Source organism: Episyrphus balteatus, chromosome 2 (assembly GCF_945859705.1).
Source record: "Episyrphus balteatus chromosome 2, idEpiBalt1.1, whole genome shotgun sequence".
Classification (NCBI taxonomy): Eukaryota; Metazoa; Arthropoda; class Insecta; order Diptera; family Syrphidae; genus Episyrphus; species Episyrphus balteatus.
In genome coordinates, this window is record NC_079135.1 from 32,623,106 (window position 1) to 32,650,319 (window position 27,214).

The 27,214-nt window shown below is 28.2% G+C and overlaps 1 protein-coding gene across 1 annotated transcript in view; it reads right to left on the bottom strand.

Moving 5' to 3' along the window:
• Positions 1 to 26,833, bottom strand: part of LOC129912070 (protein split ends) — a 280,868-nt gene extending 254,035 nt beyond the window's left edge. Inside the window, exon 1 of the mRNA XM_055990175.1 lies at positions 26,673 to 26,833. The gene's annotated coding sequence lies outside the window, so the exon portion shown is untranslated. The remainder of the gene's footprint in view (positions 1 to 26,672) is intronic.
• Positions 26,834 to 27,214: the final 381 nt, after the last annotated feature.

Consider the following 27,214-nt stretch of genomic DNA (forward strand, 5'->3'; position numbering starts at 1 on the left):
TGTTCTTACAAATTTTCGAAAAAATTTAATTCTTTGTTATTCAAGAAACTAAATGGCATTCTGAGTTTGAAAATTAAAACCATTCAAAAGAGTGTTTTCTTTGTTTAAAAAAAAAAACTTTTTTTTAATTCGTTTTTATATTTCTTATAAAATACCTCGGTAAATAAAAAAAAAAATAAATTAAAATCTTAAATCTTCTTTGTTTAAAAAAAAAACTTTTTTTAATTCGTTTTTATATTTCTTATAAAATACCTCGGTAAATAAAAAAAAAAATAAATTAAAATTTTTATTTTATGAATGTTATAAGAAACCCTAAAATTCTGAGCAACTTTTATCATAAGTGAAGTACGTCGTGTATTTTGTTTAATTTTGTCTTTCTTTTTCTGAAGTTTAAATTTTTTTTTGAAAATTTTAGTAAAAATAATCAAATCTCAACAAAAAACATAACTGTCAAGGATGGAGCTATGTTCTTCTTTGTTGAAAAGTCTTGCAGAAAACCCCCAAAATATAAAAAAAAAAAAAACACCATCACATCAAAGAAAGGCCTTCACAAAAATTGACTAAACTCCTGACAAAAAAACACTGGTTTAGATTACCTAGAAGAAAACTGCACTTCAAAGATAATTTTTACTTGCGATATAGGTACTATATATCAAGTTATGCATTCGTAAAAAAAAAAAAAAATTGAGATAGCATTTTTCCATGACATTACGAATTACGATGGTAGAGAATAAGGAACTACAGCCTAAACGGATGGACCGATTAATGCCAAACTTGGTATGTAGCGTTATTTGGCGACTATCCAGAGGGCTTTTTGGAATTAATTTTTTTGGACCAAAATAACGGTACTTGTCATATACCGATTTTATTAAAATTAAAGTATCTCAAAACGGCTCCAACGATTTTGTTTAAAAAAATCAAATGTTAGTTTTAACCTAAGGTCTATCTTCTAATGAAAAATTTTTTTTTTGGAAAATCATTATTAACGGTACCTGCCATAGAACCGTTTTTTTCAAATCCGATTATCTCCGAAAGTACTTATTAGATTTCAACAAAACTTTTTGTAAAAAAGCATTTATATGATTTTAGTATAAGCCAAAAATAAAATTTTCAAAACAATAATTTTTGGATTTTTAAAAAAATTTTGAAAATTTTTTTTTGAAAAATCAAATTTTCGAAAACGGGACATTGAATTCTTTTGAAATTTTGTTTTTAGATATTGATTAGTGATTTCTAAAAAATGGCATACCAATTTTATTTTAAAACATTTTTTCCAAAAAATTATTTATAAAAAATTAGTTTTTTTTTAAAAAACGGCTCAAACGATTTTGAAAATTTTTTTTCTAAAAATGCATCTTAACATATCAATCAAAACTGCATACTTGTTTTGAAGGGCAATTTGATTTCAGATTTTATTTTATTAAAAAAAAAAAACGAATTTTATTTTTTTTTTTACAAATTTCTATATAAAAAGTCTTAAAAATTTAAGCAACTTTAACTCTAAGAGCAAGTTCGTACGACCCAGTCGTGCATTTTTTTTTTTATTTACTGTAAGGGAAGTAATACAAAAAAAAAAACATTTTAAACACCCCCTAAATCTACATAGATTTATTTATCAGTGTAAAAAAGTTGATGCAACATGATTCTAACATTTTCAAGAATTTTTTTATAATTCACAGATTATTAAATCGTACCTAATAGGACGAACGTTAACAAGAAAAATTGCTCTCATTCATAATTTTTTTAAAACAAAATTTAATGATGTATCTTCCTTCCTCGGATTTGTTTACCTTTCTCATAAAATTCTTGTACTTTTTCTTAAGATTTTTGTTTTCTCTAAAAAAAATGTTAATTTATCAAACAAAATACCTTTTGAATAAACTAAGAACAAACAATTTCTAAATAAAAATGTTGTTCCTTCAACGCATTCACAGTAGATATTCAACATAAATAAAAAATACTTTTTCATCGTCACACCGTCTACTCGCATAACGAACAAAATACAAACAAATAAAAAAGTATTATGAGTATAAATCATCGATGATACAAATATATACCCTCATAGGTTTAGGTTATAGGTGCACCCGATGTATACAAGTTTGCCATCATAAATGCTGAATAGACAAGACAGCCACCCTCTTTTTTTAAGTGTTACCATGTATCCTTTTATTATAAGAGGGAGAGTGAAATTCTTTTCAATAAGACCATCCTAGCTTGATATAAAAATATAATACAAAAAAAAAAAAAAATGTTAAGGTTCACTTTTCAACAAATAAATGCTAAAGAGTATGAAAAACGAAGAATATAAGAAACAACCTGAGGATGGGTGAGATTTTAAGTAATGGCAACAGAGCAACAGTAGCAACAACAACAACAACAATAATAATAAAAACAAATTGCAAAGCCTTCTGTAAGAAAAAAATAATAATAAACCTTTTTTAGTGTTATGAAAAAATCTGATGAAATATTATATCGTTTCTTGTTTTTTAAATCATATGAAATACACGTTGGCTTATATTTTCTATTAAATATTTGAAAGTAAAAAAAGGTATAAGGTAAGAGATTTTTCCAAAGAAATAAAAAACAAAATTAAGTCGACAAAACAGACATCTATCTGCCTATTTAATACTGAATGACAAGATTTCTTTAGAAACGATTTGAAAACTTTTAAAGTGTTTTAAGACTGCAAAAAATCATTCTTCTTTTTATTTTTCATGCATGAAGGTATTGCAAATAATGATTTTTTTTTTCAATGGAAATCTAGCTCGGTGTAACAAAAAAAAAAAGGAGACATTATAAATGAGTTCCAAAATTCTGTCTGTCTGTATTAATTTTCCCTTAAGAACACTTACAACCATTTTTGAAACCATTTCTCAAAACTTATTAATAATTCCCTAAGAAAGAAAATGGTATTTTGTGTTTAGCATAAAAATTAAAAGTCTTTTAGGAAACCATTATGATTAAAAAAAGGCTTACTAGTAATTGATTTTAATAAACGAGATTTCACAGAAACTTACTTTTTACAATAATAAAAAATTTGCATCTAATTAATTTTATTTTTTAAAAACTCTTTGACAAACTCTTAACTCTTAATAAACTAAACACATATTTGATGATTGCTGAATCTATTTACCTACTGATTTTATTCCCTAGTTTTTTGTATCTCTTTGAAAAAAAAAAACTCGTATCTATGGGAATCAAATAATAATAATCAAATTTGGAAGCCCAAAGGGTTTTCATGTTATTAGCTTAATTATTAAATTTCAATACAATTGTATTGTATTAGTTTTATTTTTTGTTGCAATGCTCAATTCAAAAATAAATAAATTGCACGACTGGATTTGTGAAAGCTTTTTATTGAATAAAATCAGGGAATTTGATATTTTTGAGGAAATTCATAAGTAGTGAAATAAAAAATAAAATCTGTTTTTATAATTGATTGAACACAGTTTTTTTTTTGTAATTTTCTTGGTATAAATTGACATATTTTGACAATTTTGTTAAATAATATTTCTTTTATTTAATGATTTTGTTTGAATTTTTTTCTTTTTATCTCTGACCCATTTTTCTCAGTTATTGGTTGAGTTGTGTTGGCTATGGTAGCAAGCCGATCATTTTTTTAACGGCTCTTAAGATTTTCAAAAAAAAAAAAAAATTTGAAAAAAATGATTTCGCAGTTTTAATAATAAATTTTATAGTATTTTTAAGGTTTTCAATACAAAATATAATATAAAATTAAATTATAAACATTATTTTACGAATTTGAAACAAATTCAGTATTTTATATTTTCCTTTAAAATTTTATTATTTAAAAAAAAATTTCCACCATTAGAACAAGAATGTGCGACCTAGTCGTGTAATTTTTCAAACTTAAACTCCCTTCTGGTAAAAAGATTATGTAGTTTATTGCTTAGAAAAAACGTGTATCTTTTTTTACATTGTTTTTGTTGTGATCAATTATAATTTTTCTCTTCATGAAATTGCGAAAATCATCCATATTCAAGTGTAGAAAAGGAACAAAAATAATATCTTATTACTTTGATTTCTCAAAACACATTTCAAATTCAAGGAATTTCAATCCTTTTCTCTAGGTTAATTGAATTATTTTCAATTCTAGATACTTACATACATATTTACAGTACATAGCTACCTAGAAAAAATTTAAGTTGTTGCATAAATACTTTTGTTAAAGGATTCTTAATATTTTGTGAAGGCTCAATTACCAGAGATGACTAAGTTTTGGATGAATAATTTTTTTCTTAGAATTAATCAATTTTGTTTTTATAAGAAAAAAGGAGATAGATTCATCCTTATTTTCAACAAAAAATAAAAACAGTTCTAAGAAAAATATATCCACATGTTGAATACAGCTAAAATAAAAAAAACAATCCTAACAAACGAAACAGTTTGCCTAAACTCAAAATAGAAGAAGAAGAAGAAGAATATACCAAGTTGATCCTTGGGGATACAAACATTCAAACATACATATTTGCACGCAGGAAAGTACATATAAGAATTTCATGCTTGAATAAAATTTATGACAGATTGCTATTTTTAGAATATTTTTTTGATTTATTCTTAGAAAAAAAATATTTGATTTAAATTTGTTTTTTTCTTTTTTGCTTCTTCAAAAATGTTATAAAAAAGAATAGGCATGAGTGAAATATCTACAAAAAAGAATTTTTATTATGACTTCAACTTGTTGCAAATTTATATTTATAGAGTTTCCTTGATATAAATTATTGATCTAACAAAAAAGAATGAAAATATGGTACATTTTCAAAAATAAAGCCTAAAATGAAGGATAACTAGAAAATATAATTTTTAAATTTATTTCATATACAGGGTGTCCCAAAAGTAATGGATCAAACGAAATATGCTGATAGGCCAACTTTAGGGCTCTCAGAATTTGGTAACTTGTTCATCCCAAATCCTTACGGTTTTCGATTTAATGCAGTTTTTGTGCAATTTCGAAAAATCCTGACTTTGCAACAGTATTTTGCTTCCTCCGCTCATAATTGATTTTTGTTTTTTACAATTCTTTCACTAAAATATTGCCTAATAATAAGAAATAATTAATTAATCAAAATATTTTTTAATTCATACGCCATTTTGCTGCAAATTAATTGACAGTTCCATATTTTATAAAAACTCAATTTCTTACTTTTATTTCAGAGCAACGCCCTGAACAAAATTTGAATGGTATGACACTGGTTTATTATTTTGAAAACTTGCCGTGTTTTTGCAGTTTTTAAAAATGTATACAAATTTCCAAAGTTGAAACTAGAACGAAAGATATTACAATTTGAATGCAAGAAAACAGAGGTTATCAGAGCAAAATAACAAACAAAAATCGAGTATTTTATTACAAAAGAAATAAACAAACAACAGCCGAGAAAATGTGTTTATTTTTCTTTGTTATTTTTCTCTGAAAAGCCCTGTTCTGTTGCTTTTAAATTGTAATATCTTTAGTTCTAACTTCAACTTTGGAAACTTTTATACAGTTTTGAAAACTGCAATAACACGGCAAGTTTTTAAAATAATGAACCTGTACCACACCATACAAATTTTTTTCAGGGTGTTGCTCTGAAATAAAAGTAAGAAATTGAGTTTTTATAAAACATGGAACTGTTAATTAATTTGCAGCAAAATGGCGTATGAATTAAAAAATATTTTGATTAATTAATTATTTCTTATTATTAGGCAATATTTTAATGAAAGAATTGTAAAAAACAAAAATCAATTATGAGCGGAGGAAGCAAAATACTGTTGCAAAGTCAGGATTTTTCGAAATTGCACAAAAACTGCATTAAATCGAAAACCGTAAGGATTTGGGATGAACAAGTTACCAAATTCTGAGAGCCCTCAAGTTGGCCTATCAGCATATTTCGTTTGATCCATTACTTTTGGGACACCCTGTATAAAATTATACCTTTCTTCAAATGATTACAATGTTCCAAAACAATAAACATGGACATTGCTCTATTTTCTAAAAAGTAGGTACACTATGGCGTATACGTGTTATATTTTTTTGTATTCGCCTTTTGTATCAAACTTTACTTAACGAAGAATTAGAAACTTCCCAAAATGTTCATTAAATGTCAAAGTCATCTTCACTTGTCTATTTTCTTTTGTGTGCGATCTCCAGTGGTAGTCCCTAAAAATGTATATTCCGTTTTTGTTATTTTTATTTATTCTAGATACTTGTTTTGAATCTAAATCCATGCTGGGTTACAATAGAATAAAACTCAATTTACTTTAATATTATTCTCAGCGAAGGGTAATTCATCAAAATAATATCCTTTCAGTCATTTTATCTATTTTCCCTTTCAAAACCAAACCTACACGGAACAACGAGCACCACTGGCGGCGGGATGTGAGTGTAACACAAATCCAAGCATAACAAAAGAAGAAAACCAAACATCATTTGATTTCGAATGACATTTCCAGCAAAACAAAAAAAAACAAAAATGCAAACAAACGAAAATACAATACCTTGTTCGTAAAAATCAACGAACCACTAACTTTACATAATTTCACAATTTACGCTTCTTTAACGAACCAACAAATTAAAGCTTCTAAAATTGTCTGTACACTCACATTCCAAAGGATATAGACCTTTTGGTATAGTTTTGTGATACTTCTTGTTGGTCGCTATATCCTGATGGTGTCTTTTTTGAGAGAAGGTGGTAAGCTAACTTCCGGAAGCCACACCGAAACAACATCACAAAAGAAAAACTCATGCTGTGACCAAAATTGGATGCCTACTGTTACTTTTCTGTCGATTATTATTGTTTTCATTTTCATTTTGATGTGAATTTAGGTTCCTCCAACGATGTAGTTTCTTCGTTGGTTGCTTTTGTGTTTGCTTCATGGCGGCTGCTTCTAATTAATCTTCGTCTATATTAAACCTTAATTGAGATTTGCTTATTATGCCTCAGGCATTCCAATTCCATTATTCACCTTTTGTGTGTTTTCCTTTCAAAAAAATATTAAAATAGAACCCGTCCCTTAAACTGTCTTCAAATTTTGTCTATTTGTAGGATTACGTAGGTATTCTAAATAAAGTTACTCCGTCGTATTTATGTTTGAAAATGAACTCTGTTAGGTTAATCTCTTTAGCACAAAGCATTTTGTTGTTTTTCACCTTTCTTTTCTTACCAAAAAGAGAAAAGGTCTTAGTAAAAATTATACCAAATTATTCAAAAATATCTTCTTCATTTATTTTCAACTTTGGTGCTGTCAATTTTATTTATTTTACACTTCTATCAAATATGGAAGTTGAGTATTAGGAGGCATCGAATTGTTTTGACTTTTGATAGAATGATATTCAAAATAAAATAATTACCTACTCTTATTGTCGACCAAAAAAACATGTTTTATCTCAGCTTTTTTGTTACTTGGTTATATATTTTTTGTATTTTTCTTTTGAAAATGCTTGCTTTCAAGACGTATGCATCTTAAACATTGTTTTAATAGACAAAATAGGATGGTCCAAGAAGTGTTGGTTTCAAGATTGGCAAGAAATTGTTAGAAAAATGGTTATGGATTCCTTTTATTTATTATTTAAGTATGTATTTTAACAGGCTGTAGGTTGAAAACAACATTTATACTCAATTTCCTAGAATCATTAACACCTTCAAATTTATCTAAAAAAGCACTTTTATTATAACTTCTACTTGTTGCAAATTTATATTTATAGAGTATTCTACAGATAATTATCTGTAGAATAAATTATAATTTATTGATCTAATGAAAAAAAAAATTAAAATATCGTAAATTTTTAAAGAGTAGGCCTAAAATAAAGGATAACGAGAAAATATATAGTTTTTCATTCATTTTCAACTATAGTAACCCATTTTCATGAGAAAATCTTTTTTTTTCAAATTTAAACAATAAAAATACACATATGTAGGTCTATTTCAAGGTACACTGTGGCGTATGCGTGTTATTTTTTTGTATTTGCCTTTTGTATAAAACTTGACTTAACGAAGCATTATAAACTTCCCAAAATGTTCATTTAATGTCAAAGTCGTCTTCACTTGTCTACCCAATTATTATATTATATATCTAAAAAATATATTTAGCAAATTGAATGCTGATTGAGTTGCATACAAAAATTTATTCCAAAAAAGGAAGCTAAAACACCTTTATTTATATATTAAAATTCAGATATACATAAGAACTGTCTTTATAAAAGTTTATTAAAAATTTGGATGATATACGGAAAGAGCAGACATGGAGGACAAATTTTCATTCAATGAATTTTTTTCAATACCTAAACCATTTTTTTAAGGAAATAATTTTTTGTACAAAATTTTTTTCAATAAACCATTTTTTTAAGGAAATAATTTTTTGTACAAAATTTTTTAAATACCTAAAAAAAAAATTGTAGGCATGTTATCCTGAAGAACCTGAAAAATTTCAAAAAAACTGATCTGCTTTTAAGAAATGAGTTAAAACAGATAATCGTTGAAATCAGTGAAATCTTTTACGAGAAATTATGAAAATAAGAAAAGTTCGTTGATATAAGTTAACAAAAATTGATCTGGTTTGCAACTGTGCACAAAAATATTTCAATTAAAATCGTTTAGAGCTGTTTTTGAGAAAAGTATGTTCTTCTTTTTTGTAGTGCTGAAATTTTAAACAAGGGGTCAATTCACGAAGTGAAACTGTGAAGTGATGAAAAATTTATCATTTCAGTTTTCATATGAAAAATTTTTAAAGTTTGATTTAATTTTTTTATAAATCCAGAATCGAATTTGTTATGAAAACGTCATTAAACTTATCACTACCCAGTTTCTCACATCGGGAATTGAACCCCAGATACCAGATTTTCATGTGACTTTTATTTTATTATCAATGAATAAAAATTTCAATTAAAACTTCCAACCATATCAAATACAGATTTAAATTTTTACAAATCAACATGTTTGGCTGTAAAGTTAACAAATCTATCAAGTGAATTCTACATGCATTCATGTTAAATTTACATGGAATCATGAATAAACTTATATGTTCTATTTTTAAATTAAATACGTTTAAATGTTAAAACTTTATTACAGAACATATTTTTTTTGAGTTATTTCGTTTGAAAGATAAGCAGTTTTCATAATAAGAATGTGAAATAATGAGATAAAACGTGAACGTAAGAGCTTCCATAAAAGTAATCGTCTCGTTCTCTGTATTACTAGTTCTTTAATAGAAATTGACTATCTGCTTCAAATAGAACTTAGAAAAAATAAAGTTTAAAACGATTTTTTTTTTAATGGAAAACGTTCAGAAAAAACGCAACGCTCTCGTCTCGTCCCTCGTCTTGCAATATTGTAAATCAGGCATAAGTAGTAAAATTCATAGTTTTAATATATAGCCCTAAAATTTTTTTTATAGCTCTGGCCTATCAAGCCAAATATCAAAATCCGTCATTGTATGCGTAATCAAAATAAGCCAACGTCAACACTGTGTCACTGTCGTTCGTCGTTGGTCGGTCGGTGAGTTGTCTCATTTTATTTTATTTCCATTTTTATGACTTGGAAAAAAAAATCTTTTTCTGCCATCCAGCAACACCATCAACATTGCCATCACCATTACCATCATCGAAACCTTTACCTACAATTTCTGTTATATCCTGGATTCATTCACCTGCGGCTTTTTTTGTTTCTCGTGTGCTCGTGTTTGTATATTTGCAGTAGCTCTATAGATGGAATGTGGTGCGTTACAAAATGTCCATAACTACCTACCTTCTACCTAGAATAATATCCGCTGCCATATTGCGCACTTGATTTGATAATACTCGAGCTGTTTCTATCTGCGATTTCCTCTTTTAAGGCGGATATCATGGTGGTTTATCCCAATGATTATTTTTATTATTTTATCATATCGCACTGTGGGCTAGAACGCTTTTATAGCTGGAATTAATTATAGAAATTCTCGAAATAATCTAAAGTTGCAGTTAAAGCCATTAAGATGATGTCGAATGTTATAATAATGATAATTTTATGGTATAACAGACACTAAAGATAAGACCAACAACAAAAATAAACGAAATATTATGTTAAATAAGGTTTTCCAATTTACAACAGATATTATTGGTATAAAAAACAAAAAAATGAGTTTTTTGAAGTTTGAACGCATCAAACTCGAAAATGGTGTCATTGAACGCTTACAAAAGTTGTTTTTACTAAATAGGGAAGGTAAAATGTTATCGCAAATAAAAAAACCGTTATTTGAAAACATTCAACACGTTTTTTTTCATCGTAAGTGGTTTTTTTGAACATTTTTCTCACTATACTTTCAGAGTTACAGCGAAAAAAGTTTGCTCTTGTAGGACATAGTTTTATAAAAAATATAATACCATATAGGCTAGCTACTTTTTAAAATTATTTCTAGAGTGTGCCTACGCGTGCCTTTTTTTTAAAGCTTAGGAACATTCGTTTTATATGAAATCGGTGCTAGTAACATACTTTACCTTAAAATTTATAAACAAAAGTTCAATATAATTACAATTTAATAGCAAGTACTATATTAGGATATATCAGTAATTGATAAACTAGCAAAATTTTCACAATCGATCCGTTAAAACAAACTCATTAAACGAATATCAGGATATAGAAAAAAAATGGACTTTTTTGTTTTTTTTTTTTCGAAAACTTGCTTTTCGGTTGTGTTTTTATGTATCCAATGAATGTTTTGACCTCAATTTTGAATGAACAATCATAGCTAGTCCATTTATCTATCGAATAAGACTAAAATGAGCAATATTTGAAGAAGTTGACTTTTTAATTAATTCATGCTAAAATAGCGTTCTAGCCCACAGTGTATCGTCCCAATTGAATGCTCTCTCTCGGAATATACACAAAGAGGGTTTTTTTTGTTCCACTTACTTTGTTGGTTGGTTGGGATACTTTGTAAGGATCATTATTATATAGAGGATGTCCATTTGTGCTGCTGTTACAAAAAAAAAAAAAAAATCGACTCTACTTTCATATTCCGTGCAAGCTCTTCTATTTCAATTCGATTTCCATGGCTTATGCATAATTTATTACTGAAAATATTAATGCCAATAGAAGAAAATGCGAAACTCGAGGTAAATCCTCTGGACGACGGAATATACAAATAGCAATTATTATCAATTATCATTGCACATCGATATCGGTTTTCTGTGTGATGATGATGATGATGAGAATGAGGATATTAATAAATTTATTAAAACAAAAAGGTTATACCATTGGAAAAGAGGAATATTGTGAGTATTTTTTTATTTTTGCTCGAACACTTCATAACTGAATTTTAAAAATTTAAATGAACGTGAATAAAGGACTAGACTTGGCTTAATAGGTTTTAAGTTAAAAAATTAAATTTATTTACATTTGGACCTTAAATTTGGAAGACCTTAAAATTGAAAATTTTGTTAGGTTTTTTTTGTTAAATGTTCAATCTATTACAATTTAAATGCAATCCAACGAAAAGCATCCTTTTTTTTCGTATTTATTATCATTTATTTCCTTTTGTGATCTCACAATGAATTTATTCAATATATACTTCAAAACAGAGTTTACTCAAGCCTTTTCCTTTTTTTTTTTTTTAAGTAAGGTACATTCGTTCCCTCCTGGCAAAACAAGACTTGTTCCATTAGTTTAATTGGCAATAAGCCTCAATAAATAAGCTTAATGACAACCCCTTAGCATTATGGGTGTCCTTTTTTAGTTATTCTTCTGTTTTACAAACGAACATTAAAGAGGCAAAGGCTTTCGTGAAGCAGTCGTTACTGAAAATATTTTCTAAGATACAAAAAAAAAAGACAAAAAAATAAAAATAAAAAAAAATACCAAAACGATATTCCTTCAAAATTAACCCTTTTTAGTGTGACAAGCAAAAGGAATAAGATTGACCTTTATGTGAAAGTCCTTTTTCAGTTTTTTTTTTTTATATTATTAAAGGAATAGAATCGAGAAGAACATCCTTTCATTTATGAAAGACACTACTTTGGGGCTTAAGTTTAAATTTATTTAAATTAAGTGCTGACAAATTTGTTGAAGTTTTCTTCTTCTACTTTTTTTATTTTTATTTTTTTGAAGACAGAAGAGTAAACCGACCGACCTATCAACCATAAGGCTGAAATGTTTCAGTTGTAAATATTTTCAAAAAGATGTCTTGTCTGTCTGTAGTTATTCTTCTCTGTCTGTGTAAAGGATTTTTGCGGGTAGCACAATTTTGTGTTGACAGTTTTGTTTTTGGTTAATTTGATTTTGGTAATTATAAATAAAGAGTAGAAACCTTAAAAGTACCTACTTAATTCTATTTATGTTGCTTTTGCTATAAGGACACTAAAATTATATAAAACAATCAGGGTTTTTGATTGAAAACCATCATAAAATCAAAAGGCAAAATTGGGTGCCTTTTGAATGAAAATAAATATTTTGATTATTCAAATGATTGGGTAACAAAATTTTCGACGTCGCGTCGTGGTCTCTTCTTTGAATTTTGAATTAGTTTTTGGAACTTAATAAATAATAAGTATTCCAAAATTGATTCTAAAAGTAAAGTTTTGAAGTTCTGAGTAAAAGCGGATTCACATTTAAAATAACATCAAGTTCAAAATTTTGGAGAAAATTACAAGACACTAGAATATAATAGGAAATTTAATAAACTTTTCAAGATTTTTCCTCACAACATTAATGACATTTTAAATCCTTTTTGAAAGCTTAAGAAAAGAAAAGTACCTTTAACATAGCAATTAAGTCAAAGACAAATTAACTTTGAATAGATTTAGGTAGTAAACTAGTTTTGAATCAGTTGAACTTGAAATTTTTTTCGATGACTAAATCTAGGTACAATGGTATGAACTTTAAAATAATTATAATTCACAGTTTGTAAGGTCATGAGTCAATTATTCATGTGTAACATTTGAAGAATTGTTGTGCGCTTAATTGTTTTTTCGATTAATTGTTTTTTTTTTTTTTAAGAATTGTAATTAGAAGAATTTGTTTTGATTAATTTTCCGGCGGCCAATTACAATAGCTATGTACCAAATTTAAGGATTTGGATTTACTTTTTTGTTTTTTATTAAATTTTGAGCAATTTCTAGGACAAGTAAATACGAATTTGAAGTGATTTTAAAAACAAATAAAACACATTTTCACGATTTTGAGATGATCAAAAAGTTCTCCATAATTGCGTTGTGACAATTCTTCGAATGAAAATTCGTTGAAAAGAATATTTCGAAAACAATTTATAGAAAAACGATTCTTCGAATAGCAACTTTTCGAATGATAATAAATTTTTGACTTTTTTAAGGTCTTTAAAAGGTCTTAATTTACAATATCTCCGTCCGAATAAAAACTCTTTGAATGATACTTTGTCGAAAAAATTCCTCGAGTGACATTTCGTCCAAAATTAAAAATTAAAAGATACACTCAAAATAAAATATATATGCTTTATCCTTTTGTAAGGCTGTAAACTTAGACTTCATATTTTATTCTTAAATAAAACTGTTTTATGGAATTGTTTAAAAAAATTTTTTTTCCAAATTGAAAATTTTGAAAAAAAAGTGCGAAATTAATCAATCAATCAAAACCCAAAAATGCGATTTTAAGATCCTAGATAATTTTTAAGACCTTAAAATTATCGTTCGGAGAGTTGCTACTGTTATTTCATGAATTGTTTTTCGAAGATTTGACATTCGAAGAATTGTTGTGCGATTAATTGTGTTCGAAAGATTGTAATTCAACAATTCGTATTCGCGTTTTCTCTAAACGTTGAGAATTTCGTCTCAAATTAAAAAAACTGACTTACAAGACTCTTGTCAAATAACGTCTGTAAATAATATGACAAGAATATATTTAAAAGGATGTCATATCCATTTCACAAACAAAAATATTAAAAAAAATAAAAATCCGCCAAAAAGAATTTTGATATTCACGAATTAGGTTAACAACTTTATTTCTTGTGGGATGTTGCAAATTGTGTATGTTTCCTCTTGATTTCTAGAGCGCTAAACCACATCACTGCATACAATACCGCATGGATGATGTTTTACAAGAGAATATATGCGACGAGAGCATTTTGCTAGTTTTCATCATTGCCACTGATGTAGTCTCACCACCAAAAAAAAAAATAAAGAAAGAAAATAGGACCTAGTGGACCAGGGAGCATTTCGAGGACGATTAGGTTGGGAACAAATAACCGACTAGAGAGAAACGAAGGAAGGGGATGGCGCGGATAATTTTGTATTTTTCTATTTTTTTTTACATTTTCATCTCATCTCTGCCCCCCATTTCCCCCCTGAATATCTTTTGCTAACAAAATTTATGTAGTGTAAACTTAATCCTATAAAATGTTATGGCATTTGTAGAATGGCTTAATTTACACAGGCGCACAGATTTTCAGTAAGCTTTATGGTCGGGTAGGTTGCACGTTTCGGCTTCCTTCGTTCTTCCGCTTTCGCAATCGAAAATTTTTTTTCTATCTTTTCCCTCTCTTTTTTTTCTATTTATTTAATTTTTTTTTTTTTTTTTTGTGGTCCTGTATTGTATGTAGTTAGAGCCAAGGACATTTATGGCAAATGTAACTTGCTGCTTCTTGTGTCTTTGTTGATATTTTTGTCTTCTCGTTTTTTTTTTTTTGTTTTTATTATTTTATTTAACCTTATTGTTGTTTTGTACAGCGGTTGTGGTTGGGCGCTCAAAAAGACAAGGTTCTTTTTTAATTGCAAATTACTTTTAAATCCAGGAAATGCCGAAATGGAATTAACGAAGAGCAATCAAATAGATGTTTTACTTCTTGTTTTTATTTAATAAAAAGAGGAGGAAAAAAAAAAAAAACTAAGACACCCAGAAGTGGATGAAGAAGAATTGGAAATATTTAGGGGAGAACGAATGTGTTTTTGTAGAGAGGCTATATTTGAGGATTTTTACAGGCCAAACGAGACTCGTATTTTTTATTGGCACGCAGAGTTGGGCAATGTAAATAATTGGTTAATTCTTGAGCAACTAATCATTTGAATTTTATGTCACCACAAGGAGATGGCATATTTTGTTTGTTTCATTGTACTTTTTTTTTTGTTTTCTTTAATTGAAGCAATTAAACTTTAAGTTGTTACCTTAGACAAAAAAAGAAAAAGAAATCATAACATTTTTGAACTTTTTTTTATAAAAAAAAGAAGTTTCAAACAGTTTTGGTGTAAAATTGAAGGATAAGGGTAAAAAAATCGAAAACTAAAAAACAAAATACCGAAAACCCAAATCCAAGAAACCCAACATTCAGAAACCTAATCCAAAATCATTTAAGTCCATTATATCGACAATCCAGCCCATTTTCTTGAAAATCCAGAAAACCCAAAATCCTGAAAAACCCAGAAACCCATATCCTCAATAAGATCCCAAAAAAAATATATAAAATGAAAAATTTGCGCCAAAATCCCGAACATCGAAAATCCAAAATCCATAAAAGCCAAAATCCCCAAAACCAAGAATCCGGAAAACTCAACATCTAAAATGGAATCCGAAAAATTATATTAAATGAAATAAATGAAATGGGTTTTGTGTTTTCCGAATTTTGAGTTTTCTGGATTTTGGATTTTAGGGACCATCAGTTTTCTAGATTATAATTTCGGGATTGTGCCCGTCTCCCATATTGGAAGAAATTTTTTGCGGAAACCTTCGAAACTAGCAGATCAAAACAACCGCAGCCATAAGCTATATGGTGCTGTCCTGGCTTGTGAGAGAAAGTTAAGAAAAAAGCCCTGAACTTACTGGCAAGGAAATCCTAGAACTTAAAAAATAAAATGCACGAATGGGTGGCACGAACTTGCTCTTAGAGTTCACTTGCTTAAATTTTTAAGACTTTTTGTATAGAAATTTGGAAAATGTAGGTACCTAATATACAGGGTGTCACAAAAGTAATGGATCAAACGAAATATGCTGATAGGCCATTATACATTTTTGAAAACTGCAATAACACGGCAAGTTTTCAAAATAATAAACCAGTGCCACACCATACAAATTTTTTTTAGGGTGTTGCTCTGAAATAAAAGAAAGAAATTGAGTTTTTATAAAACATGGAATTGTTAATTAATTTGCAGCAAAATGGCGTATAAAACGAAAAATATTTTGATTAATTAATTATTTCTTATTATTAGGCAATGTTTTAGTGAAAGAATTGTAAAAAACAAAAATCAATTATGAGCGGAGAAAGCAAAATACTGTTGCAAAGTCGGGATTTTTCGAAATTTCACAAAAACTGCATTAAATCGTAAACCGTAAGGATTTGGGATGAACAAGTTACCAAATTCTGAGAGCCCTAAAGTTGGCCTATCAGCATATTTCGTTTGATCCATTACTTTTGCGACACCCTGTATAGGTAAAAAAAATTAAAACAAAATAAAATTCGTTTTTTTTTTTTAAATAAAATAAAATCTGAAATCAAATTGCCCTCCAAAACAAATATGCAGTTTTGATTGATATATATTAAGATGCATTTTTAGAAAAAAAAATTTTAAAATCGTTAGAGATGATTTTTATAAAACTAATTTTTTCGTTTCACGTTTTCGAAAATTAGATTTTTCAAAAAAAAAAAATTTAAATTTTTTTTAAAAATCCAAAAATTATTTTTTTCGAAATTTTATTTTTGGCTTATATAATAAAATTATATACATATATGCTTCTTCACAGAAAGTTTCGTTGAAATCGAATAAGTAGTTTCGGAGCAAATCAGATTAAAAAAAAACCGTTCTATGGCAGGTACCGTTAATAATGATTTACAAAAAAAAATGTTTCATTACAAAATAGACCTTATCTTAAAACTTACATTTGAATTTTTTAAACAAAATCGTTGGAGCCGTTTTTGAGCAAATTCAGCTTTACTAAAATCGGAATATGACAAGTACCGTTATTTTTGGTCCAAAAAAAATTAAATCCAAAAACCCCTCATGGAGAGTCTCCAAAAAATGCTACATACTAAGTTTGAAGTCAATCGGTCCTTTCGTTTAGGCTGTAGCTCCTAATACAGACAGACAGACGGACTTCCGGGACCCACTTTTTTAGCATTCTCTACCATCGTAATGTCATGGAAAAATGTTATCTCAACTTTTTTTTTTGTACGATGCATAACTTGATATATATTGCCCATAATCTCGTAAAGGAGCTAATTACATTTTTCATACTTCTGAGTTATAGAGGGAAACACAAAATCCAATATCGCAATTTGCATAAAAAAACTAAAAAAATATTTGAAATTTTCTAACTTATTTAAAGACCTAGGCTAAAAAAGTAAATGAGAATAAATCAGAGACAATGCCCTAACTCCAACTATGCAAAAAAATCAAAATCGAAAATTTTGTAGTTAGAGCCTTTACGAGATTATGGGCAGTATAGTACCTATATCGCAAGTAAAAATACAATTTTTATGGTAAAATATTAAATCCCTACTAATTTTTAAGTCGAAAAATGTAAATCTTTTTTAAAAATTAAAGTCAAATTAAACTTGGTGAATTTTTACCCGCATACATCCACCCTTATACTTGTCAGAGATATACCAAAACCCATAGCTAATTCCATGAGAAGTCAACCTTTAAATGAAAAAAAAAAAAAAAAAAAAATGTAATACCAAAACAGATTAATTGCTATAAGAATGTTTTTTTACAGCAGAGTGACATTGACAGAGTGTCACAAGTACAAATCAAACATTTCAAAACTCCAAACCCCACCTTAGGTACAGTACACTCGCACATCACTCACACATACACTAAATAACCTCGATTCAACTCAACGCGAACCACAAAACAAACTTTCTTAATGAATTTGATAAATGTTTGTTGAATATCATTTAAGTCAGTTTTGTTGATGTCCTCATAACTCTACACCTCTATGATACAATAAACGAGGAGAGTATACGCGCGACTAATATGTATGCCATACATCTTCTCTCTTTTTTAGAAAACAAATGAAATAAGTGCCTTACACAAAAATACTAAAATTCCACTTCCATGCCAACAAAATGTCAGCTTCATATATCAATGTCGCAAAAATGGCGACATTGGTCTCTTTTGAATGGTGTACAACCACACACTACCTCTACCATCAGCCAGTACCTACTTTCTCTCTGCATATCAGTCTTCTGTTGTGTGTTATAGCTGTCTAGGCAATGTTACCTTCAAATAGAACCTTTTTTTAAAAAACTCAGGTAGAGCTTCGGAACGAAAAAGGAAGTTCACGTTTCATCATTTCAAATAAATAACTTTTTCCCTCTTGCTACCTCGATTCCTCCCGGGCGCCAGTTAAGAACAAAATTGCGGGAGTGGAATTTTGAGGTACTCGCTAAGCATTTCATATGTGAAAATACAAAAAAAAGAAAGAAAGAAAGAAAAAATGAAAAAGTGGAACAAATGTTTTGGCAAGATGATCTCCTATAATGTTCAACTTAAGCTTGTGGACCTTTTATGTTTTGCAACATCCGAAAGGAGCTTCGCAAAACGGAGCATTATATTAATGACGCATTTTCCTTCAAAAAGTTATTCCTGTATCCTGTTCCTGTTGTATAACGCTATTTAGAAGGTCGTGGGATGGATTGCCCCAGCAAAAATGTGTGTGTCTCACTCTTTTGTGGAGCATCGCAACTTCAGCATATCGCCAGCAACCAACACGGGGTTGTGTTGTTTAACAAAATGATAAATCACACGCATTATAGCGAGAGGGGGCGGGGCTGGAAGCAGGCGACTCAAGGTAAATTGCTTGAAATTGTTGCCCTCTATAACCATTAACACTGTTGTTGTTTTTTGTTCTCACAATTGGATTTTTGTTTTATTCTTTTACCGGTAATAACGGGTTGGAATTGTTCTCTCACATTGCATTTAAATGTGTTAAACGGGCTGTTGGCACCTTATAATGCGTCTTTAAATGGAAAAAGTTGTTCCATTTGATCAAAAAAAAAAAAAGTAGGTAGAAAAAAATCCGTAAATGAATAAATTATTTTGTGTGATTTTTTATGGCACACTTTTCACAGCTGTTCACAGCTTAAATCTTCTTTTCTGTTTTGTTCTGTGTTTTCCAATGAAAGAAAAAAAAAATTACAAAACTTGAAGATGAAAAGGGTGTTTAAATGTTTTACCCGTTTGCTGCCATTTCGAGTGATGAAATTCCCTTCAAAAGCCACACACCACACACACTCATATTGGCACTGAAATAACTCCCCAGTCATATTGTGAGTGGCACTCCTTATCCCGGAAATTGTGGCTTCCATTGTAAAATGGCGTACAACAGAGGGAACTGTTATCTTGAAATCAAGTAACCGTCATTCTCTTAATGCTTCCATGCTGCCACCATGATGGTGGTGTGGAAAACGGATAACGTTAAATCAAAAACTTTCAGTTGAGTAGTGAAACATAAAACGGATAAAGTTGAATGAAAATATTTCTTTTCACCAAAGTCATCGCGCGCACCAAATCAAAAGCGTTACAATTCATTTCTCTGCACGAAAGAGTGTTTTACAATTCTCTCAAGTAAGGCCCTTCTTTTTTTGAAAGTAGGGTGTAGCAGCTACCTACCTTTCCCATTTGTGTAGCAGGTAAATTTTCTGTATATATGAGGGGGGTTTAGAAAATGTTTATTAAAGCCAAAAGTTTATATTATAGCCTTTTTGGTTTATGTCTGATGCCAGTGGCAATATTCATTTTCTGTTTATGAACTCTGTTTTTTTTTTTTTTTTATTTTTCATTTTGTTTGTTTGTTTGTATCAAAAAAAAAAGGGAACGTTGCTGCGTGTTGTTTTTCTTTTGAAGTTTCGTTACCTTCGGGTGTTAAATTTCATTTGAAACCACAAAATTGAGCAATTAGGTATTGATTGTTTACACTTGGAGTTTTAAACGGAACTATATTAAAATTTATTCGATCGTTCTTTTCATAAGACACTTGGTAGATAAACGTTTCACTGTTAAAATGAATTAAATAGATTAATATTTATGTTTCTTATGGTTTAATATCATGGGTCTTATATCTAAACTTGATTTGAGGAGGGAGATATAAAGTTACCGAAAGTCATGCATTAGAGTTGGGTTATGGGTTAGCAGTATCGTAAACTTTGAAATCCAAGAATGGATATGTGGAATTAAAGGATCTTTTTTTGATATAATTATATTATCCTTTTTCCAAAACTATATTTTCGGACCTGAGCGTATAACGACACATATTCAAAAATTCAAAAAAATAGAAAAAAACCTTAATTTTTCAGACTTCATTTATGTAAAATCTTAAAGACAATATTTTAAAGTCTAATGGTTTTCAAGATATTTTTTTTTTCAAATATGTATCGTCAATTTCTTTAAAATTGAATACCTACATTTTTCAATACTTTTTACTTGCGATATAGGTACTATAGGGCAAGTTTAGGATTCGTAAAAAAATCGAACTCGAGATAACAATTTTACATGACATTACGATGATGGAGAAAGCCAAAAAAGTGGGTCCGGCAATTCTGTCTGTCTGTCTGTCTGTCTGTCTGTGTGTCTGTGTGTCTGTCTCTATCTGGAGCTGCAGCCTAAAAAAGTGAAGTGATTTTGTTCAAACTTGGTATTAAGCAGTTTTTGGTGATTCCCTAAAGGGGAAATTGAAATTTTTTTTATGACCTAAACTAACGGTACCTTCCATATAACGGAAATTCAAAAGTTAATTTTTTTCAAAAACGGCTCTAACGATTTTGATTAAAATTTTTGTTTGTAGTATTACACATAAGAGCCAACTTTTATAATAAAAAAAATATTTTTTGTACCGTTATTTTCGTTTCTGAATATCTCGTACAACATTAACCCGATTTGAATAAAAAATTTTATACAAAAGTTTTTAAGTAAAGGTAATATTAAAATTTTAAAAGATTTTCAAAAAACGCATTTTTGTATTTTTAAAAACTATTTAAATTTTTTTTTTTGAAAATCAATTTTTTGAAAACGGATTAATAAAAAAATTTGAAATTTATTTTTTATGTGTAAATTAATTATTTCTTCAAAATCGCATACCAACTATTTTCTTGAAAAATGTTAGAAATTTTATTTATTATTTTTTAAAAAAATGGCTCCTACGATTTTCGAAAAAATTTTTTCTAAAAATAACTTATTATACAAGTAATAAAATGGCATACTTGGTTTTTTTTTAAACATCATTTAAATCGGTGTTTAATTAATTATAAAAACAGATTTTATTTTTTAACACTACCTATGAAATTTCTTGAAAATATCAAATTTTTCCTAATTTTCTTGAATAAAAAGCTTTAACATTAGAGTTGCTTTAAGCATAAGAGCAAGTACGTGCGACCCCAGTCGTGCATTTTATTTTTAGTGCAAATAGTCACTTGGAGTTTTCTCCTTTAAAATGTGAATTTGTTTCGATCCTCCTATCGTAAAACGGTATTACTTTGTTCCTTTTTTGTAGTTTTCTTTTTTAAAACAACTAACAACACACATTAAAATCATAATTTAATATATATGTATGTATTTTTTCCTTAATCTCGCATTAACAATCTAAGAGGGTACTTATAATGAGAAATCGCTGAGAACTTCAAATTAAAGTGTCAAACGATTTGAATTGTTTTGGAGCAAATTAACAGGAATAATTCAACAAATTTATTATTTTGGCAATTTTAATTGCAGAAAAAAAGTGTAAAAAAATGAAAGTGGTAATAAAAGTGTGTTAAATTTAAAAAAAAAAATTATTCATCTGACAGAATTTGTTTTGTAAATATTTTTGTTTGTCAAAAATTAATATGACAAAAAGTGAACAGTGTTTCAAAAATGTGTGTTGTAAATTTTACCATAGATCGTTAACGCTATTGATTGTGAGAAAATTTATAATAAATTGATAATTTATTTCCTTTTTTACCCCATACATCAAATTTCGATGCCGCGTCCTTTCTTTTTTGGTCAATAAAATACTTTAAGGGCCAATTTGTGGAGAGTGGGTTGAATGGTCGATTTGATTATTATGCATTGCCCTTAATTTAGAATTAAGAATCCGTGATAATCAAAGAGCGTTTGTTCACTTTTTTTTCACCTTGATTAACAAATCATGGGTTTTCTTAAAATCGTTCCATTTTCCAGTCTATCCGTCAGTTTTGTTGTAAAAACTTAATCAAAAATTAAGTTATTTTTTCATTATATTGACGTTTTCGACATTTTGTTTGTGAATATTAATTTGAAAAGAGAGTTTACAGCGAGGAAGGTAAGAAAATTGTTATTTACAACCACTAATAGCATTTTTTATTTATTTGGAAAAACAGTTTCTGTACATAAACTCTTCTGTTTTCAGAAATATTTCAAAGCGGCCAAAATCTAAAAGAACATGGATTTTTCCCAAGGCCGAAGAAAAAAAAAAACTATTTCAATGGTCTCGCAGAAGAAATACATAAGAAGAAATTATGCAGCTTGGAAGGCATTTTTATACATACTACTAATACTGCCATCTTGACTCATAAAGTGAATTGGTACACTGTGGTGTATGTGGAACCTTTTTGTTTAGTTATTGAATGGCGCCCGGCGCGAATTTTTGGAAACTTATTCATTTGACTAAGATAAGAAAAAATATATTGTTTTCAACTTGTTATTAATAACAATGACATGAATGGCACCTTCAATTTGAATAATAATAAAAAATAAATACACAAATAATAATTTTGCATAATTTTGTATGGCATCAGCCAAAGAATTGAAGAAGATAAAAATCTATTCCCCATTTTTTATAACTATTGATTGATCAATAAATTATCTCTAAGGCCAATTAATTGTTTATATTTTTTTTAAGGGAAACTTCATGCTAATGTCAAATTTCGTTTGTTTTGGTTTTGAAAATCAAGTATGAACAAACTGAATTTCAGTAAATCCTTTTGATTAAATGGTGCTAATCAAATTAACTACTCAAATCATAGATTCCTTGATTACAATTTTAGTGAACAAACGGATTCTACAATAATCAACTGTAATAATCACTGATTAAAGATTACCGAGTGTCAACAAACTGGCCCTAAGTAGAACATAAAATCCCTAAGTTCTACTATTTCTTCCCCCTAAGTTATGTTAGACAATTTAAGACACAATTTGAAATTTGTGCAAACCGCTATGTAGAACTTAAGGGTATATGTTTCACATAGATATTTAAGACTCGTTTCAGCAAATAGGCCTAAAAGAACAAACGTTCGTATAAAGTCAATAATTTTGTTTATGTCCATTTAGGTACTTTTGATATCCACAACTCATAATTTTTGAGTGTCAAACGATTTTAATTTGTGGGAAAAAGTTACCCATGCAGTGGCAGAGTAACGCGGTTTTACGGTATGACATTTAATTTCTTCCAGAAAAAGGAATTTTTGGATTTTTTTTTTTAAATCGTTTAAGCCGTTTGAAATCGTTAAAATCGGTTGAATAGTGTACGAGTAATTCAGAAATGAAGAAAACGGTTCCATGACAAGTACCGTGAAAAAGGTTTTTTTGCTTCGAAAGTTTAACATTGTTTGCCACATTGCTTAGAAATATTTGAATCAAAATCGTTAGATCTATTTATGAGAAAAGTCGGCTTTTTTAATTTGGGTTGGAAATATGCCCGAAACAGTTAATTTTGTTCTTAAACATGAAAGTTCTATAGTTCACCTCTAGCAAGTCTCAAAAAAATCATAATACCCAAAGTTTGAAGATAATCGCTTCAGCAGTTTGAGCTCACGTTTAAGATATAGATACAAACTAACATGTTGACAGACAGACTTGTTGGACTCACTTTTTTCGGGTGTTTTAGTCGCAATAATTTTTATTAATTAAAGATAATCATAATTTTTTACATTGTTTCGAATAAGATTTTAGTCTTCGTCAAAACATCCGAAAAGACAAATCTTAAAATCCAAGGTTTCTGTTTTTTAAGAAAAGGTACTGCTTCTTATATCTGTTGGCGATAATTAGTTTTGATATTTACCTAGGTAATGATATTAATTTACTAAAGATTTTTTTTATATCTTAATTCTCTTACTTCTGAGATTTAATGAACACTTCTCTTAATTTTGTTTGAAAATTTCATATAAACCAGTAAAAATTTAAAGTTTTTAAAAAAATAAAATCAAAAATTTAGGAATATTTTTTCGTTCTTTATTATAATTTTTTTTTTAAATCTTAGGAAAAAATAAGATTTTTCGTTAAAAACAAAAACAAGATAACTGAAATTAAAAAAAATTATTGCATGAGTAATAGGGTGGGTCAAAAAAATCTTTAAAAATTCGTTTTTTGTTCTTAATTTTGTAACAAATTGAAAAATTATAATGATCAAACGCGCAAGACATATTCTTGTTGGAAATTGATTGCTCCACAAAAAAGGTCTTATTAACTTTTTTCATTAATCTAACCATTCTAAAGATATTCGAGGTCAAAGTTAAAAAAAAATATAAAAACGTTTTATATTTTTAAAAAATTTCTTATTCACTGAAACTTCATTATTTTCAAATTAGCAAGATATATTCTTGTAGGGGCTTAAACGTTCTACAAAAAATTCCTTGGAATGAAATTGATTGCTTTAACCGTTTAGAAGATATACGTATCCAAATCGCAATGCATACGGGTCATAAGAAAACTATTGAAATCAGTGAGCATTGGTTTGGATACGAATATCTTCTAAACGGTTAAAGCAATCAATTTCATTCCAAGGAATTTTTTGTAGAACGTTTAAGCCCCTACAAGAATATTGCTAATTTGAAAATAATGAAGTTTCAGTGAATTAGAAATTTTTTAAAAATATAAAACGTTTTTATATTTTTTTTTAACTTTGACCTCGAATATCTTTAGAATGGTTAGATTAATGAAAAAAGTTAATAAGACCTTTTTTGTGGAGCAATCAATTTCCAACAAGAATATGTCTTGCGCGTTTGATCATTATAATTTTTCAATTTGTTACAAAATTAAGAGCAAAAAACGAATTTTTAAAGATTTTCTCGATTTTTGGACCTCAAATATCTATTCAACGGTTAGATAAACGAAAAAAGTGTTTAAGGCCTTTTTTGTAAAGCGTTCAATTTCCTACAAGAATATGAAAAGAAATTTACTAAAAAGTCAATTAATAAAAAAATTATTTTTTTTTAGTAGAAGCTTGATGTAAAAATGGAAAATTGCAAAGCGGAGGACCTTCCCATTAATATAAAGAGCTCATATTTGGTATGTATATTCTAGAGGGGTCTAGCAATCGATTTTTCGGAGTACCAATTCAAAAAAAAGAATTTCGATTTTTTTGACCCACCCTAATGAGTAATCACTACTTTAATTTTTTTTTTTTTATTTAAAAAAACATTCCGATACAAAAATAATTAGTATCCGACTTCCTTTTTCATTTCAGCCGTTTTAGTACAATATTTTGTTTTACTTATATTTCTATATTCTTAAAATCTGAATTTCAATATTTAATAGTTAATCTATTAGGTAAATATCAAAACTAAGCAACCCTACAAAAACAATATACCATTGAAAAAATTTTTTATTTGGATTTCGGATACTACACAAATAGAGATACCTATTCCTAGAAATTAGCTTAAATTTTGTAGAAATATATGATTTGTTTGATTTTTATATTTTTATGATTTTAAAAGTTTTTATTTTTTGATTTATCGAAAAAGTTTCATAATTTTTAACCACCCACCGGAATAAAATAATTTATTTTCTTGCTACATAAAATATTTAAATAATTTTTTTTTCTAAGAAAGACTTTTCGCTAACATGCAATTCGTTTTTAAAAAAGACAAAAAAAAAAAGTAAAACAAATTTTATTGGACCATAGACGCCATAAAATATAACTTAAAAGTGTTGACAGATTAAAAATATACCTCTCTGACACAAAGCAAAACCTATGACAACACGACATTTTTAGCCCCAATTACATAAACTGCCATGCTTGAGCATTATTTTGTCAACATTTTTGTTCCACATTTACAAATTATTTCCAATAAAAAAAAAACTTATAGGTACCTACGCAGAATAGTTCTATAAATAAAATCTAAACACAAAAAAAAATAAATAAAAAATCTTGTAACAAGAAATAAACTCAAAATTTATTAGATTTGCACATGCTTAAAAATCACTCAATCCATTTGAGTGGAAAAAGTGCTTGGAAAATTGTAAACGAATCTAACAAATGGCAAAAATTAATCAAGAAAAAAATTCCAAGTTACCTACCACAAGGTGGTGAATGATATCTAGGCGGCATAAAAATTAAATATTTTCATTTGAAAAAGCGAGACGCCAAACACATTTTGTGTTGATATCAGTTTTTTTTTTGTTGTTGTTGTTTCACTTGACTATTTCCTTGCCACCAGAATTTTGTGTGTCTGTCTATTTTCGTAATAATATTTTTATTTTATTTAAAATTTTATTTTTATATAAAAATAAAATGGTGAAATCAATTTTTGAGGTGCAAATTATACCTCTCAGAGGCCAAACTGCCCACATTTTTCACACCTACACAAGAATTGTGAATAAAATTTTTAGTGTGAAGACAAAATTCATATTTTAAAGATTAATTTTAAAAATAAATTTAATGCATTTTTTTTTGTGCTCTGTGAAAAATTAGCACTGAAGAAAAAAAAAACTTAATGGTTCTTAAAAATAATTAATTTCGTACAAATTATAAAACACGTGTTAAGTGCATATATTTTTTATATAGATCACTTACCGTTATTTAGAATAAAGCACTTCGTATAGGTGAATTCACTTTCGTTGCACAATAAATGCTCGTTGTCTAAACACTTTATCTAAACTGCCAAAACCGAAATATTCCCGAACGAAACGCACCCGAATTGAATATATTGGATTTCCTTTTCTCAACGAAAATAAAAAAAAAAAAAAGTTCAGAAAAATTGAGGAAAGGCAAAATAGCAAACCAAAATATGCATAAAAACGAAATTAAAACGAAACTCTCTAAGGAACCGAATGAAAATTACACAGCATAGGGGAAAATGAAACGAGATTTCAAATGAAAATAAAAAAATACCAGCACTATATAGGAAATTAGATTTTTTGTTTTTTTTTTTTTTTCTATTTTTTTGTTTTTTTGTCTAAATTCCTTTTTTTTTTTTAATGAAAATTATTCTTTTTTAAGAGTAATTGTCACTCACACTTCAGATTCGGGGGGCACGCTCTTGCTATAAGATGCTTGCTTTCTAAATACGAAATCACAACAGGATGAGTGCGACAAAAAAGTGGCCGTATAATTTG